Raw genomic sequence first — 17,793 nt, 5'->3', positions numbered from 1 at the left:
TCTGCACACACTAAATGATGCAACCCCTCTCTGCCTCAATTTCTTCAAAATAAAGGGGATATAAAATAGCTTACATCTTGTGATTGTTATGTGAATAAATCACTGAACCAAATGTCTACTAAAATAGCTATCAGTGAGGTGTTTTTTTAACTACTCTAGTAACTGCTAGTTATGCTTCATGCACAAAAAACTATGATTATATGATTAAAATGTATCCAAAAGAAACTTATAATATCCACTCAACCCATTATTCTTTTTCTTTTACTATGTTCAAGTAAATCCATCAACAATTGAAATGGTTTAGCTTTACACAGTCATTAATAGTTTAGGTTCATCAGTGAAACAATAGTTTGTAATAGTTAAATCTTGGAAACAACCCAAATGCCCATCAACTGATCAATGGATAAAAAAGATGCGGTTTTTTTTATATAATGGAGTACTACTCAGCCATAAAGAAGGACAAACTTAAGACATTTCTAGGTAAATGGATGCACCTTGTGGACATACTCTTAAATAAATCAAAGACACATATGTAAATATTACATTGTCTTTCTGGTATGAGAAACTGGAAGTGAAAATAAAGACCAAAAAGAATAAAAAAATATTATGAAATAGGAAGAAATTTTTCAAAATTATACAGAATGTGGGATATTTTGCAAATACTTAAAATGTTTTAAGCAAGAAAAGGTATACTATTATTAGGAAATGAACTGAGAGATTAGCAAATGAAAATATATCCTTTTTAGATCATGATACACAGTGTATTTACCAATGTTACTCTCTAATCATTTTTTATGAAAAATTATTTTTTCATGGAATAACTTTGATATTTTCTTTATTAACATCTACTTGCATTATATTAAAATAAAAAAAATTAAACTGAAAAACAAAAACAAAAAACAGTATTAGGTCCCCCAGTCCATCAACATAGCATGTCTTTCCATTAACAGAAAAAGATATTGAGCAGTAAACCATTAGCAGAAGATGGCCCTCTGGTCTCTTCTTTGCAAGAGGGCCATTTTTCCCAAAGAGAAGGAAAGTGATGTGATTACGTCTTTATGTGAATATGGAAATAACAAAACTGACAAGTATATCAATGGTATTTATAAGTAAGGGAAGAATTAACTACATAATGTTTATACCAGGATATATCTGGCCCATTTAGGTCTTTTATGACAATTCATATTTATGAATATATGACCTGAAACATATTGTAACTATCAATATGTGAAAGGACATGCTTCATGACACAAAGTGGTCCATTTTATATAAATAATTTAGTAACAGTCATGTTTTACTTAGAGATCTTGGGTTTTAAATCTGGGATAAGAATAGGACTTTATACATAAGTAGTGGAATTTTCAGTCAGTTGTAATTGGCTGTTCCCTTAAAATAAATATTTATATACTCTGGTTTCTCTTCAGATCATATAAATCTTTTTCCTTTTAAAATAAATATTTATATATGTAATATTTCTGATTCTTTAAAATCCCATTTGACTATTGAATATGAGATGTGATAACAATGCAGTGAATTAACATTACAATAAAAGGCACATTGCCATTAACCTCCCTCAAAATATTCCACCTTGCTTCAAAGATCCTTTTGCCATCATTTTTGCTGCTTTCTGTAACAGTTCTAGAACTTCTCTTTTGTATCTTTGAATGGCTACCTCAGTATCCTGAACTGATTCAAAATTTTTATGGCAATTTCTGTCAAGTAAATACATTATGGTGTGTCCTCCTTCACCATATCTAGCATTATGTAAGCCCTGGATCTTCCCCAAAGTCAAAATGACCCCCCCAAAATCCTTTTTAATTGTTTTGAATCAATGCAGGACAGGTAGGGGGCAGCCATGACAGTGCAAGTAAAGGCCCTCAGGAAAGCGGACTCCAGAACTGCTCTAGAAAAGGGCAGGAACAGTGGGAAACATATATTGCAAGTGAGGTCGAGTACTTTGAGGGACATTAAGGGCAATGTGTCTTTTACTGTAACTTTTTTATAAAATTACACATTTACCATAATTATTGATTATACCTCATATATGCTGCTATCTCAGATATGTTACAGGCAAATTCAGTTTCCCCAAAGACCAGGTTTTCCTTAAACATGGCTTCCTCTTTGTTGGCCTCTTACTTCTCCCCTTGGAAAATAAATGAAATCTTGTAGCTGTGAAGCAATAATCTATTATATTTCTCAAGTGGGTATACTAATCTAGCAAAGAAACACATGTGGTTTGATCTTTTCTTTTTTATTCTTCTTTCACTTGAATTCAGAAACCTGGACAAGTTGTGTGCTTTGTTGAAAAATGTTTGTCTCCACTGAAACGTGAGTAAAGAGAGATGGCTTGCATTAGCTCTAAGGACAAACCATGTCCTTTTGCAGCCTCTCTGTCCACCTTGCATGTTAGGTAAGGTTCTACCACTGAGATATACATCCACCTCTTAACTTCTTTATTAATACAAAGGTAATTTCCATTCTCAATATGCTGGATTTTCTAACTTCATAATTGTTTTCCAACCCAATGGGTAAGAGGAGTACTATTTATTATGTCCCTCAAACCTCCAACATGATATTTACCACTGTGGTGCTCCACAAATCTGAGGAGATTGAATTGATTAAAATGATTATTAAATCAATAGGTCATGGTAAGTAGTAATAGTATAAAATGCATAAGAATTCTTTAGCAAGAGTATTTTCTTTTGAATAATAAGTGGTACACTAGAGCTGGCTTCTATTGTCTCATGAGAGCTAATTGTGAGATTATAATTTTATGGCACTGGCACCATGTTGGTAGCTTGAAACTCTTGTAGTATTTATACCACCAAAATTAGCAACCACTTGAAATCATGTCTTCTCCCTCCAACCAGAAATTTGATTTTAAAATATTTATGAGCACCATGAACTTTAACTATGTAAAACTCTCAGACTGAGGAAAGCAGAATGATACTTCTAATATCATCAATCAATACCAACCCACCCTTTCCTGGGAGATTCTATATTTGAGAATACTGAAAGATGAAACATTACCAGTGATCCTTAAAGTGAGGATAGAATTTGTATACCATTACTACTATCTGACATAAAACAAATAATATAACTAAAGGTAAGGAAAGACTGACTTCTAAGAAGTCTAGAACTAAACATTTGAAATATCTTTAATATGTGTATTTTATTTAAAGAAAAAAAAACACCAATGTTAGATAGATGACATTTGGTGAGTTCTACATAATGTTTTTTACATTATTACAATAGTCAAGCTACATTTCTTACATTCTTGTTAGTGGCTCCATTAAAAAACTAAAGGAAAACAGTCTACACTTTATTAACAGTGAGATATTTTGCAATTAAAATTTCAAAAGTAGATATTTTAAATTTTGATGTAATACAAGTAGATATTAAACTTTAACTCTTTAGGTACCTTTTGAAAACTGAATAAGTAAGAAAATGTCAGAAAGATTAGCCGAGGAAATGCAAAAATATTTAAAATAGCTCCTATAAGGAGTTTATCATTCAGTAAGCTGAACAAGAGATTAACTGGTTATTTAATGGATGCCTTATTGAATGGGTGCCTTCTTTATTTTAAAGAAGTTGTGAAGTATGTGTCCTACATTGCAATTTTCCCTACCAAGGGAAAAAGACTGGAAAATTTTACTCAGAAATATAACATTTCTCAGCTGCATAATATATACATATATATGATAAAATTTTAAAATATAATAAAAGACATCTCTGGCAAAAAAAATACAGCTGAAATCATTGAGTTGGTTGTTGTGAAATCTTGATTTGCTTTTAAATCTGATAGCCTACTTCTATATTGATAAAAAAGTGAAAGTAAATGGGTCATTCTATAAGATAAAGGAAGAAAAACTATACAAAACTCTAAATAAAGGAAATAAATATGAATGAATAAACTGGATACATTAATAAAATTATTTGTACAACAATAATTACTATGTAATCTAATAGTAATTCAATAAAAAGGAAATACAAAAAATTCTGCAATTGCTAAAACTGATAAGAAGCACATTTTAAAATATCATTTTAAAAGAAATTTTGAGTTTAATACCAAAATGAAAGAAAAATAGTCAAACAGCATTGGTTCCAACCCTAGACCTGTCTTGTAATTATTGTAACAATGATGCTTATAAACTGTTTGTAGCAATCTGAATGTCAAACTAAGATCCACTAATATTTTATGAATAAATATACCCTTTTACATTTATCATGTGCATTATTCATTTAACATTATTCTTTTGCTATTGTTCTCATTTTTCTCTATATCAAAAGAGCCTCATTTATTGGATAAGTAAATTAATTTCTAGAGTGTATACACTGAGCAATGTATTAGACCTGGGTCTTCAGGAAGATCACATCCTGCCCTTTAAAGATTTATAGTTTTCTTTTAGATAAGAGAGTTACTATCACTCATTAAATATTATGATTAAATGTAATATTGCTTAACATAAAAAACACAAAAGAAAGTTTATTGCAATAAAATAAATACATTATTAGCAAAATCATGTACTATTCATTAACATCTCTTTTTTTAACTAATAAAAAATGTTGTCAAATAATTCTTGGAGCTATAAATTATGTATCTTTCCAGGCATTAGGACATGCACTATCTCCAATTATGTTGCTGATTATGTCTACTTATGGGGGTTCTACCAAATCTTATGACTTAATTGGACTTCTAATTATTAACTGTTTTATTTTTATCTTTTTATTCAACAAGTTTATATTCAAGGAAAGTAGAACTTATAGATATTAATACCTTCAAATTCAAAAAAGAAGTCCATGCTGAATTAAGTCCAAAAATTTAATTCAGTAAGTCAGTTTAAATAGCTATCATTTAACCCTGTATACAAATGTACTGTCCTATCTCCTGATTTTATCATTAAACAACATTAATGTTCTTAATTTTTAATTGAAAGTATCACATTTGACAGTCCAGAAGAGCATATTAATGACTTTTTACCATTATTTCATATACAAGACTATCAACATAAGTAATTCATTTTCCAGAAGTTCTTACAGAGGACATAATTGAAGTAAATAAAGATGATATAAAATTTGACATAGCATATATTTTAATAGAAAACTTATTCTACTGATACATTTCATTTCAAGAATTTTTCAAACCTTTAAATACACTTTTAAATCCTCCAATTTCTACCAGTGTGACAGAAAGATTTTTATGAGTTAAAATAAATATATCAGGGACAACAGGAAAAAAATGATGAATTGAGAGAAAAGTGGTATTGGCTGTTTGTTGTTTAGTAAATTATAATCAATCTAAGGGATATAGGTTCCATATTCCTGCTTATTTGTTTTAGATTATAAACCTAATCATTTGTTCAACTAATAATTTCTTAATGCATCACATCATTACAAAAATAACAAGGTAAAAACTTCTTTTATAATATTAGCGAGAGCCTTTTAAGTAAATCAACTATTAAAAAAAAAAAATCCTGACAAGAATGATTGACTCTTGCACTGGTGATTTAGCCCCATGGTGCTACCACCTGGCTTACAAGTGCAAGGTCGTGAGTTTGATCCCCAGCACCCAAAAAATAAATAAAAGAACGAATGAATGAACAACTCTCAGGCACATGTGAAAAAATGCAATTTCATCAATTTCCTGGTTTCACTAAGAGGAAAATATACATATCAATACCTAAATCAAGTTAGAGTTATCTATTGAATAATCAGAAAAGAAAGTAATCTGAGTATCACAAAGTTATTTTATTAAAATTTTACCTTAGGAAATTTTGATAAAAGTGTTATTAATTTAATTGAAGCAGGATATTTACATGACTTTCTGGAGGGAAAATGGGATTTTATGCCCTGGGATTTATGTTTTATATTGTAGTATTATTATCACTACACTGAAAGTGTAGGTAGAAATTTCATGTTCAAGGCCCAAGCTTTGCATGTATATTTTTCTCTAAAGTTTCAGTTAAGATACACTGTCACAGACCTCAGGGAATACTATGATTTAAAGTAGATATTCATAAACAAACTCAACTCATTTTGTTCCAGTTTCAGAAACCAAATATTATCTCTCAATTTCCATTTACTTGTTTCCTTTTATTGCTTATACAAGGGTTCACTTCTTTAACCATAATATGGTTAAAAACCATTCTCATTTTACCTAAGCTCTTATCCAATGTATTGGTTTTCAACTTTTGCAATTAAAAAATCACCCTCACTGTTTAATATATTTACATAAATGTATAGAACAAACATTATGCAGCATCAACTATAATAAATGTTGGGGATCAAATAATGAAACCATGGACAATTTTCCTGTCTTATTGCCTTATATGTGGGGTTCTATACAAGAAAGCAGAGAATTATAACTCTGGTGATGTGCTCTAGGACTTAATATAATAGATGCCATGACACAATTAAATTGCACTCAATGAATATCTGGTAAGCCAAATGAGGCTTGCAGAACATAAGATGGATAAACAGAGGCTGAAGATTGGGAAGGAATTAATCAGTTGAGAGGTAAATCAAAGAAAAAGACATCTAGAGATGGATAAATGGTTGCAATGTCCGAAGACCTGAAAGAAATTCATTGTGGTTATTGAGTTAGACCTGTTCAGTCTAGGCTGACTGAAACTCTCAAATAAATATTAAACCAGGACTCATTGTATCATTCCTTCCAAGGCTAACATATGCATTTCAATATTTTCATTATTATGATCATGACTTAGTCAAATTGATCAACTCATAACATTAAGGTATAGCCTAAGGTCTTTAACTTCTCTTCTCTCTTTTGCCCAGTTTTCCAAGAGACTTACTTCTACTACTATGACAAATGTCTTAAAGCTTACTGCATTTCTTCATCAATTATTATAGAACTAGGTTCACAGGAGGTTCATGTTCCACATACTCTTGCCTACATATTAGAATATCTCCTGAATAAGTCTCCTAGTAGTAATTAATTCATTCTTTAAACTGAATCCAGAGTAATTTTTAAGTCTAAATATTATTGGTTTAATCATTTCATTAATCACTATCTTTGTATTCCTAAAAAAAATGCTAAAAACTACTTATCATATTTCAGTTTTACTTCTTCTAACAATTTTGTTACCACAGCTCCAGTTAATCCTAACATCTTCATAGATTGAGAATTTCCTCTTTTCAGTCTAGGAATCTCCTGTAGCTCTTCAGATTCAGCTCAGCTATTATCTCCCCCAAAGAAACGTGCAAGACCTTTTGCCTAAATTACAGAGGCAAATCTTTTGTACTTCTCAGGATTTTATTGGTAGTTAAAATTCAGTATCCTTGCACTACATTATAAATTTTCTCAGGGTAAGGATTCTGAAAAACTTATTTCCTTAATTCCTATATTTAGAAAAGATAAAAATCGTCAAGTGTAGAGTCAGTAAAATAATCAATACATTACCTATGGAAACATCATAATTTATTTACATTTATAACAACATAACAAATATAATACAATAATATTATTTGAATAGAGAAAATGTTTCACTAGGAATCTGACACCAAGAAAAAGTGAAGTAAATTTTCTGAAAGCCTGGAAAAGAGCTAATCAGAAGAAATTCTGTTGAAGATCACAAGAGATAGCAATCTACTTAGGTTATGGATTACCACTAATATATTCTGCCATTAAGGTTGACTTTTGCTCAAGTTCTCTCCATTAGTAATGAGCTCATAAAGACAAAGAGCAAAAGCTTTCAAAAACCATTTTCTTAACAAGAGGGATAGATTACTCCATAAAGATATTAATTTCCATAGAGATAAATCAAATAAAACTCACTGCTCTTCTTCTATTTTTTTTAAATTAAGGAACATCAGCAAATTTCAAAATGTAACACAGAATGCTAATACCTTTGTAGTACAAGTAGTGTAGTTTCAAATAGACTTGAAGGCCTAATGATCATGAGTATATTCATTTATGAACAATTTACTCATGATTTTAAACTATTCATTATCTAAAATTGAATTCAAATTTATGAAAGCAATAATGAATGCTATTGTTTGTATATAAATACTCAGAACTGTTCAAAATAAAACCAGTATTAGCATTATACTGAGGTGGAAAATGACCTTCCTGTGACAGACTATTTTCTTTTATGATGGAGGGGAATTCCAAATAATAATGAGTTCATGTAATTTTTTTCAGGAAGGCACAGCTATTCTCAGAGATCTCTTGCTAGAAATTCAGACATTGTTTTAAGATAACTTTGGATGCTTAGAGTAGAAATTTAAATCTGCTTTAAGTCTTTCCTCACACTGAGAATAAAGCATATAACTCATGTCTTAATTTAAAATTCTAAATAAAATTTCTGTATTAAAAATTAATATAACTGAAAGAAATAAAGATAGGAAATGAAGAAGTCAAATGGTCATTGTTTGCAGATGACTTGATACTCTATATAGAAGACCCCAAGAACTCCACCGAAAATCATCTACACTTAATAACCAAATTCAGTAAAGTAGTTGTATACAAGGTCAACACACAAAAATCAAGAGCTTTCCTCTACATGAACAACAGACTCACTGAGAGAGAAATAGGGCAAAAAATTCCTTTCACAATAGCATGCAAAAAACTGAAATACCTAGGAATCAACTGAACAAAAGAAAGCAAAGACCTCTTCTCTGAAAACTACAGTACTCTGAAAGAGAGATTGAAGATGATATCAGAAAATGGATATCCTTGCTCCTGGATAAGAAGAATGAACATAGTGAAAATGGCCATACTTCCAAAACTGCTATATAGATACAACGAAATTCCAATTGAAATTCCAGCAGCATACTTCACAGACTTTGAGAAAACAACCCAAAAATTCATTTGGAATAAGAAGAGACCTAGAATAGCAAAAGCAATTCTGGCCAACAGAGACATGGCAGAGGATAACACAAACCTCAACTGGAAACTATACTACAAAGCTACTGTAATAAAAACAGCATGGTACTGGCAAAGAAATAGACCTGAAGAAAAGTGGAACAGATTAGAAGATGCAGAAACAACCCCAGACACACTTGGCCACCTCATCTTCGACAAAGGAGCCAAACACCCTCACTGGAGGAAAGATAGCCTCTATAATAAATAGTGCTGGAAACATTGGGTTTCAACTTGTCAAAGATTAAAACTAGACCTCTGTCTCTCACCAAGAACTGAACAAAAATCAAAATGGATTAAAGACCTAAATATTAAAACAGAAACACTAAACTGGCTGGGAGAGAGGTTAGGTAGAACTCTTGAAGATATCGGTGTAAGAAAAGATTTTATGAACAAAACCTCAGTTGCCCATGAACTAGCACAAACAATCAACAAGTGGTATCTCTTCTTATTAAAAAGTTTCTGCACACCAACAGTATGAAAAGAGAACCCATAATATGAGAAAAAATTTTCACCTGCTGTTCCTCAGACAAAGTTCTACTATCTAGAATCTATAAAGAACTTTAAAAAATCAGACCTCTCAAATTTAAAGACCCAATCCAAAAATGAGCATTTGAAATGAACAGATATTTCTCAGACAAAGAATTAGAAATAGCAAATAAACATATGAAAAAAATGTTCAAAATCACCGGTCATTTGAGAGAAGCAAATGAAAAGAACGCTGAGATTCTACCTCATCCCAGAAAGAATGGCTGCTATTATAAATTCAACCAATAAGAAATCCTGGCAGGGCTGTGGGGAAAGAGGAACGCTGCTCCACTGCTGGTGGGAGTGCAGACTTGTGCAACCACTGTGGAAATCATTATGGAGATACTTCAAAGAACTAGGACTGGAAGTCCCATTTGACACAGGTATTCCTCTGCTGGATATCTTCCCCAAAGAATTAAAAGAATCATACCACAGTGATATATGTGCACCCATGCTCATAGAATCAAAATTTGTAATTGCTAAAACTTGGAAGCAGCCGAATTGCCCATCAACTGGAGACTGGATAAAGAAAATGTGTTTTAAAAAATGGAGTACTACTCAGCCATAAAAAATGAGAAATTAGAGACATGTATAGCTTAATGCATGCACATTGAGGCCATACTCTTAAGTGAAATAAATAGGAAACACAGGTGTAAATACCGAATAGTTTCTCTAGTGTGAAAAATTGAAAATGTACATAAGGACTAAAAGGTATAATAGACAATGTGAAATCAAAAGAAAAGGGGCAAAGGGTAAGGGGAAAGTGGGAGGAGTAAGGGAAAGGAAAGAAGGCAATGGAATTAATATGAGAAATTGAAAAAATGGAAACAAAGTCTTTGTAAATAGGGAGGAATGGAGGGGTTGAAGGGAGGGCAGGGGGATGGGGAAAAAATAAGAACCAAGAGAGATTATGTAAAGTTGCAAATTTTCAATGATGAATGTCATCATATTGTATACCCAAAATGTACCAATAAAATTAATTTTTAAAAATTAATATTATTTTCAAGCATATATGGCCCCTATTGACTATATTTAATGGAATATTTCATTTAAAGCAGGTTATAAAGAAACTCCAAATTGGCCAAAATATAAAAGTAATTGTCCCCTTATCTCCAGGTGATACATTCCAAGATTCAGTGGATGTCTGAAATTGTGAATAGTGTAAAACACAGTAATTATATATGTTCTACATTAGCTAAGGATTTATCATCCACTGTGTTTCTAACTTGCATTTTAAGATGCAACAGGAAAAGTAGCATCAACTTTTTCCTTCTTCACAATTTCATGAATAGATTTTTTTTTCCTACCATAGATTTTAGCAACCTCAGCTTATGGTATTTTTTTTCATTATTAAGTGAAAAATTCTCTTTATTGCTGAAAGGAAGGACTTTATGATTCTTCTTTTTCATATCTGATTGCTAGTATCACTGCCCCAGTGCTTTGGGGCCAATATTAAAAAAAAATAAACGTGGGTTATGTGAACTCTACCTCTGTGATTCAGTGGCAGCGAATCTTCTGTTCAAGATGGCAGCAGAAACTAATGGGTGGAGAGCATACACAGTGTAGATATGCTGAAAAAAGACATGATTCACATTTTAGGAAGGATGGAACAGGACAGTGAGTGATTTTATTACCCTTTTCAAAAGGGCATGCAACAAACTTACAGAATATTTATTTCTGAAATTTTTTCATTTAATATTTACAGAATACAGTTGACCATATGGTAAATGAAACTGCAGAGAGCCAATCTTTAGATAAGGGGTATTACTACATAATTGTTTTAAATATGAGTTTTGACTTTTAAAACTTACAGAATTTCTTAGACTTCACAGGCAACCTACTTCCAATTTGAAATTTCCTCAGCCAGCCAGCCCATGCTCTAAATAGAGAAAGTGAAAGCACATCTCATCTCTACTGCTACCTGGGAATACTGAAATATCTACATTGTGGGGTTTTTTGTTTGTTTTTTGTTTGTCTGTTTGTTTGTTTTTGGAGGAGTTATGTAGCTTTACCCAATTGAGACATGTGTCTTATCTAGGCTAATACCTGAAGACATAGAGTCATTTTTATTTCAACCTGAAGACTGTGGAGTAATATTAGTACAATATCTTCTTCTACCAAACTCAGACACTATGAATTTTAGAATTCTATTGGCAAATTGTAAGAGGAACACTATATTTCCATGTTTTCCTTTGATATCAACCAAAATGAAAGAAATATAAGGAATATAAGGATATAAGGAAATATAAGAATCTGGGGATTCCTCCCAAGATTCTTTCCTCAAGCAGTATCAAAATACTTTGCTTGCTTCAGAAACCAGACTTCAATTGTGTTTACTTTCAGAATCATACTAATATGGCTTTACATCAAATCAGTTAACAACAATGAAATACACACATGTGTACACATGTACATATATAATACATATATTTACAAATCCTTGACAAGATTTCAAAATGGTTCCATTATTCAAAGCTGCTTTTCATAACATGTAATGTGTTCCATCTTCTCATCACATATAACATTTAATTTAGCAGACTATAACAAACAGTTTGAAATATATCACAGTAATTACTTTAGAAGCAATTTTTGGACTCTACAAGTCTCTGAATGTTTAGTCACATGTTAAAAACAATAATCAAGTTTCCAAGTCAGGAATTTTAACTGTGCTTTACCGTTTTTTGGAGACTCAGAAACAATATATTGTGTTTAACATAATACCCAGATACTTAGGAATCATTTAGCCACAATATGATAAAACAACATTTTTCACTTATACATCCTTTAATTTCATTATCTCTTGAAAGGCATGAATGATATTTCTATAATAATCTATTTTGCATGATTTGAATTATATAAATTATAAACCCTCTTTCTAGACTACAAGCTAATAAACAAGACTTCTTTTCCAATTTCTATAATCCTTACAAAAATAGGAGTTAAAATATAAAATTGAATCACTTTTAGTATAGTTCTACTTTTTGTAACTTTTGGTATTGAAAACAAGCACAGCACAGAATAAAGCGTCAATTTAAAACAAAAGCTGCCTATAATTTGAAGGTGTGTATTTGCATGGATCCAAGAAACACGCTGCCTCCTGCTCTCCAAGGCTTTGGAAAATGATCTACATAGTCTCTTAATTACTATTATACAATAAGTCTATGTATCAATGGATCATTACTACTTGTGAGATGAGAGAGCCACAATAGGTTGCACAATCTACTTGGGATTATGTTATAATCACTAGAAGTCTGAGAGCACGCTCATGCCTGCCAGATAAATATCTAAGTCGTGGCTAATGAGAAAGATTAGCTGTAAATATTTTGTTATTTTTATATGGATTTAAAACATCACATGGAATAAAATCATTTTAAAAGTGTATCAAATTATTGAACCACTATAACTTTTATTCATATTAATTGTTTATAACCTGTTATGAAATTATAGAAGAACAAATCTATATTCTTGTAAAATCAGAATAAGGCATTACCTTCTAATACTTATTCAGTGAAACCTAAAAGAAGGTCATATTCATTTTCACTATTTGTGGATGGAGCCCATTTCTCATTGGTAATTAGGAATATTTTTTTGCCAAAACAAAAGTTATAGACAATTACTAGTAAAATCATTTATATGCTTCTTCTCACATCTTAGTTTGAGTCTTTCAATAACTCGACATGACAAATACTTTCTAAAATGTTATGTTAATGCTCATAAAGAGCTTCCTTTTTTCTTTCAAATGCTTCCATTAAAAAAAAATCAATATATAAATCAGAGAACTTGCCTGTTTTTAAAAATGGATAGTTAGTTTCTTGGCCAGATGTAGAAATTTACAAGTTATAAGAAAATAAATAACTTAGTAGATCTAAGACAAATTCATTTAAGAAAATACTCCATTATACTCCTGCAAAATAACCACTGAATTTCCCAGTAAAACAAAGGGAAACCTGTACTGTCCTTCCTGGAGAATATAAAGCACTAGGTTGCATGGGGTTTATATCATTCAGTATACCTAAAAATGCAATCCTAATGAGAGTAGAAATTAGTTTCATTCACTTATATATTGTAAACCTCTAGTACAAAGAACCTATGCATAGAAAGTTCTTAAGGGTATTCATCAAATTACTATATTTTTATGTTGATTTTCTATAAAATAATGTTTCCTTACTAGTCCTTTCAATAGAATCATTTTATCTCCATTCTCCCACATATTTCTTTCCAAGGATTAATTTTAAAAGAAAATGAGTAAAAAAACAGAATAAGAGAGAAGAAACAATGGGAAAAAATAAGGCATTTTCTGATGAACAAAGCTAAAAAAGAGGAATCCAAACATTAGATAGTTCAATTTCAATGATGGAAATTCTCACTCAAATTTAATATTTTTAACTTTATATTTTTATTCTGCCTAAAAAGAATCTGTTAAGGACATATTTAGATCAATGAATTTCATTGTTGCAAACACCAGTAGCTCCAAAGTTAAGAAACAAGTAATATATTTATTGGATTAAATTACTTAAATTCCATGATTTATTTGTAATCACTAAACCAAATCTATAATCACTTATTTGTATCACTAAGTAGATAAAAGACTTTAGTTCAAGAAAAATTTGAATGATTTCTGAACATCTTACTGAGGAAGCTAGTTAGGAAAGTACAAGGCAGTTTGGTATAGTTGTATTCTGGAAATTGTAGCAAATGCTCTAGGAAGTAGGAAAAAAGGAAAAGCAAAAGGAAAGCGTAATGATGAGGATTTTACTTTAAAATTCTGAATAACCATCATTATGTTCCTGTCTCTTTCCTTTCCATATTGCTAAAATAAAATACTGGAAACTGGATAATTTATAAAGAAGAAATGTTCATTTAGCTATGCTTCTGGAGGTTGAGAAGTCCAAAACCATAAAATCAACATCTGTGTAGGGTCCGGTAAGGGTTTCATTGCTATATTGTGATCTGGTAAAAGTGGCACATGGCAAGACAGAACGTGCATGTTAGGGACAGCTCATATTAATAATGAAGGCATTCCCTTGATAAACGGGTGAATCCATTTATCGTTAATGCATGAATGCATGAACCACCCATGAGAACGGAGCTCTTATGAACAATTGCCTCCCTAAAGTACTACCTACAGAGAAATGCTTGTAACATCCAAATTTGGAAAAGAAATTTCCAATGTATGAAATTTAGGGAACAAATTCAAATCATAGTGACTTCTCTAACCTTTTTTGAGGGGATGTCAAAGTATGATATATTTAAATTTAAGACTAGGTAAAACAGATTTAGTGATTGAGACTTTTAGAAGGGATAGGGCATTATAAAGCATGTATTATACAAAGTGAGCCAATAGGGAGAAATAAAAAACTTGGAGATAGATGAAAATAGTGTTTTAAAGAGAGGAAGTGTAATCCCTTGTAAGGTTAAGAACAGCATGATGATGACTATGTCTCCAAATATTCTCATATAAAGAATACTGTTAGATAAATTATATTTACAGGAACATCACTAATAAGTGTTGTTGAAAAAAAATATTGCAAGGCACCATAAATAAAAGCATAGAAAGAACTGAAAGACACATCTAACTTGTCTTGCACAATATAGGTTTATTTCATCTGCTTCTGTGTCACACAAGTCATTTCCTAAATTGAAGCTTGCCTCTAACATGAACCATAGAAACCTGTTGTTTATAGAACAATGTGACGAATAAATCAAGACAATGTTATAAGTAACCAGAAGCTTAGAAATAAAAATTTAATTTAGAACTTAAAGCAAAAGATTGGTTACCATTAATGAGAAGAAATATCAAATGCCTTTACAATTCCTAAAAATATATTTGATATCTGGTTGTATTCCTACGTGTAACCTTAGCAAAAATAATTTGAAATAATAAAAATCTTTTTAGGAGTTGTTACATAAAATCGTCTTAGTTATTGTGATGTTTAATGGAGTTTATCAGCTTATCTAGTTGATGGTGCTCAGTTATTCAGTCAAATACCTGTGTATGATTTCATGAAGATATTTAAATCTCATGGATACTAATCCTCTATTTGGAGAAGGAGTTGGAGTTCTATTTCAGCTGACCCATAAACACCAGAAGTGCATGTAGAGTAGATTCATCATAGAGGAGCCCTCATTTGCTAGGGATGAATTCCACAATAGCTTTACAAGTAGCCACCTATGACCCACTGAGTATCTGATTCGGCTACAGCTCCACAGTCCATCTCATCTCTAAAATTTAAAGCATAGATAATGGATGATGGGGCCAACAAGCTTACCTAAATTTAAGAACAATCATAATAATAATGGAAAGTAGTAAAAATACAATTTCAAAATGTAAAATGAATTATTATCAATTATAGTGTTGATATTATTGGTGACCAAGGTAACTCTAAGGACAGGATTGTCATATTTATCTTTACATCAGATCTTTCCACCAATCTATAAATGTGCCATTTCTTCAAAATTAGAAAATTCCTACATGCTTAGAAAGTGTCAGTGTTTGATATCTCTCAGTTGTCTCTTATTTGGAGCAAATCGAATATTACAGCATTAAACCATGAATTGTGTTTTAATACTTTGTAACATGTTAAGATGAATTTGTAAATACATGTATACAAATACATATAGAAATACTACAAAGCTATAAAAGTAAAGTCTAAATGGAGAGATAGTAATAAAGAAAGTCATTATTCAATAATGGAATATTTTCCCCAAGAAAATATTTTGAAATATTTAACAATAACTTTTCAAAATTCTCTAATAATTTGTCAGCACTCCATCTTCCTTTAGAAGATTATCAAGGAATATGAGGTAAAGAAATTCTGGGCTTTGGGCAGGTCAGGCTATTGACATCATAGTTCTAGTTTCATAAAAACCTTTGATAGCTTAATGAAAATATTAAAAGTGACGATATTTAGGCCTCATAGAACCAATTTTATTGTAGGAAGTTTGTGTTTTTATTGCTGGTATAAATCATTGGGACAAGATAAGAGGGGGAAGATAGGTGAGTTGATGTCTAATGAGTTATGGTAGTGAGAAATAAATGAGCTAAAATAGGAGAACATACTTTGAAATTTTGTATATATATACATCATAATAATTTGAAACAATATATGAGAAAGCCATGATGCTCATCTAAGCTGCTATGAATTTCTTATTCAATTATGTGTATATTTTCTAACAATAGGAACTATGAGAGGAATGAGAAAATTGCATGTATATAGAGCCACAATTTGGCCAATGAATTCTGAAAACAATAATTTACTCCACTTATATTTGAATTATCTGATAAAATAAAAATCTGATAAAATCTGTTTACTGTATAGAAAATAATCTTTAACGTATTAAAAGTTCGAAATTGTGCAATATTTTGTCTGTCAAAATTAATTAATGTAATAATTATTATCACTAAGTTTAGTGGGGCAGTAAGGATAATTTGTTGAGTTGTATGATATATTTATTATCTTCACAACAACCAACAAATTCACGTTTTCTACAGGCATTAAAGTTTTCGTCTAAATACAAATTGGTGACCTGGATAGAAGTAAATTAATGTAAATTGAGTTTGAGTGGTCAGTGGTTAGTATAACCAATTCTTTATTAAACTGTCTTAATTTCCATTATTCCTAATTATAAAATATTTTCATTTCCAGTTACACAGAAATTGTGTGACTATGAATCAGGCACATAAAGACATTTTCAAGTGACTTTCAAATATGGCCCACTTTTTGTTATTTCAAATCATGAAAGAACAAAAATTAGTGTAAAAGCCTCTACCTCTTTATCTCAAATGCATATATAAATTATTATTATTATTATTATTATTATTATTATGGTACTGGGGATCAAACTCAGGACCTTGTACTTGCAAGAGAGGTGGTGGAACCATTGAGCTAAATCCCCAGACCTGTAAAATATTATTTAATCAACCCATATGAGAGAGACATGTTAAGTCAGATTTCATCAATTCATTTTACCACTTTATCCAAAACATAACCCTTTTATTTTAATACTTTTCACACCTTTTTCTTGGAATACTTTTTTTAGCAGTTATTATAAGTATACTGATAATTTTACATATTTGTCTATTTGTTTTTGTCTAATTCACTGGAATCCAATTTCTATTAACGCAAGAATTTCTTTCCTGAGCACCTAGAAAAGTGTCTAATAGAGAACAGCTGTTTAATAAATATTCATATAAAAGAATAAAGAGAAAGAGGAAGAAGGAAGGGAGAAAGAAGAGAAAGAAGGATGAGAAAGCTCTACAGTTTTCTTAAGATATCAAAGAAGACTTACCACTGAAAGCAATTTAAAGAAACCACCTGACATGAAAAGATATGTGCTTCATAGTCATTTCACTAAAGCAAAGAAGATGAACTGGAATATTTTAT

At 30.9% G+C, this 17,793-nt stretch overlaps 1 protein-coding gene across 9 annotated transcripts in view; it reads right to left on the bottom strand.

Moving 5' to 3' along the window:
* Positions 1 to 17,793, bottom strand: part of Sgcz (sarcoglycan zeta) — a 994,036-nt gene that overhangs the window by 480,484 nt on the left and 495,759 nt on the right. For 3 of the 9 annotated variants that reach the window (XM_087217206.1, XM_087217211.1, XM_087217205.1), the window contains one exon: positions 10,898 to 10,980. The exons of the other annotated variants lie outside the window; for them this stretch is intronic. The gene's annotated coding sequence lies outside the window, so the exon portion shown is untranslated. The remainder of the gene's footprint in view (positions 1 to 10,897; positions 10,981 to 17,793) is intronic. 9 annotated transcript variants of the gene reach the window in all.

The sequence above is a fragment of the Heterocephalus glaber genome, unplaced genomic scaffold (genome assembly GCF_053883595.1).
Source record: "Heterocephalus glaber isolate CG9 unplaced genomic scaffold, H.glaber_assembly_v1.0 deba00001461, whole genome shotgun sequence".
NCBI classification, from domain to species: domain Eukaryota; kingdom Metazoa; phylum Chordata; class Mammalia; order Rodentia; family Bathyergidae; genus Heterocephalus; species Heterocephalus glaber.
Note: the sequence above shows the minus strand (reverse complement) of the source record. Positions and strands in the feature narration are given on the sequence as shown.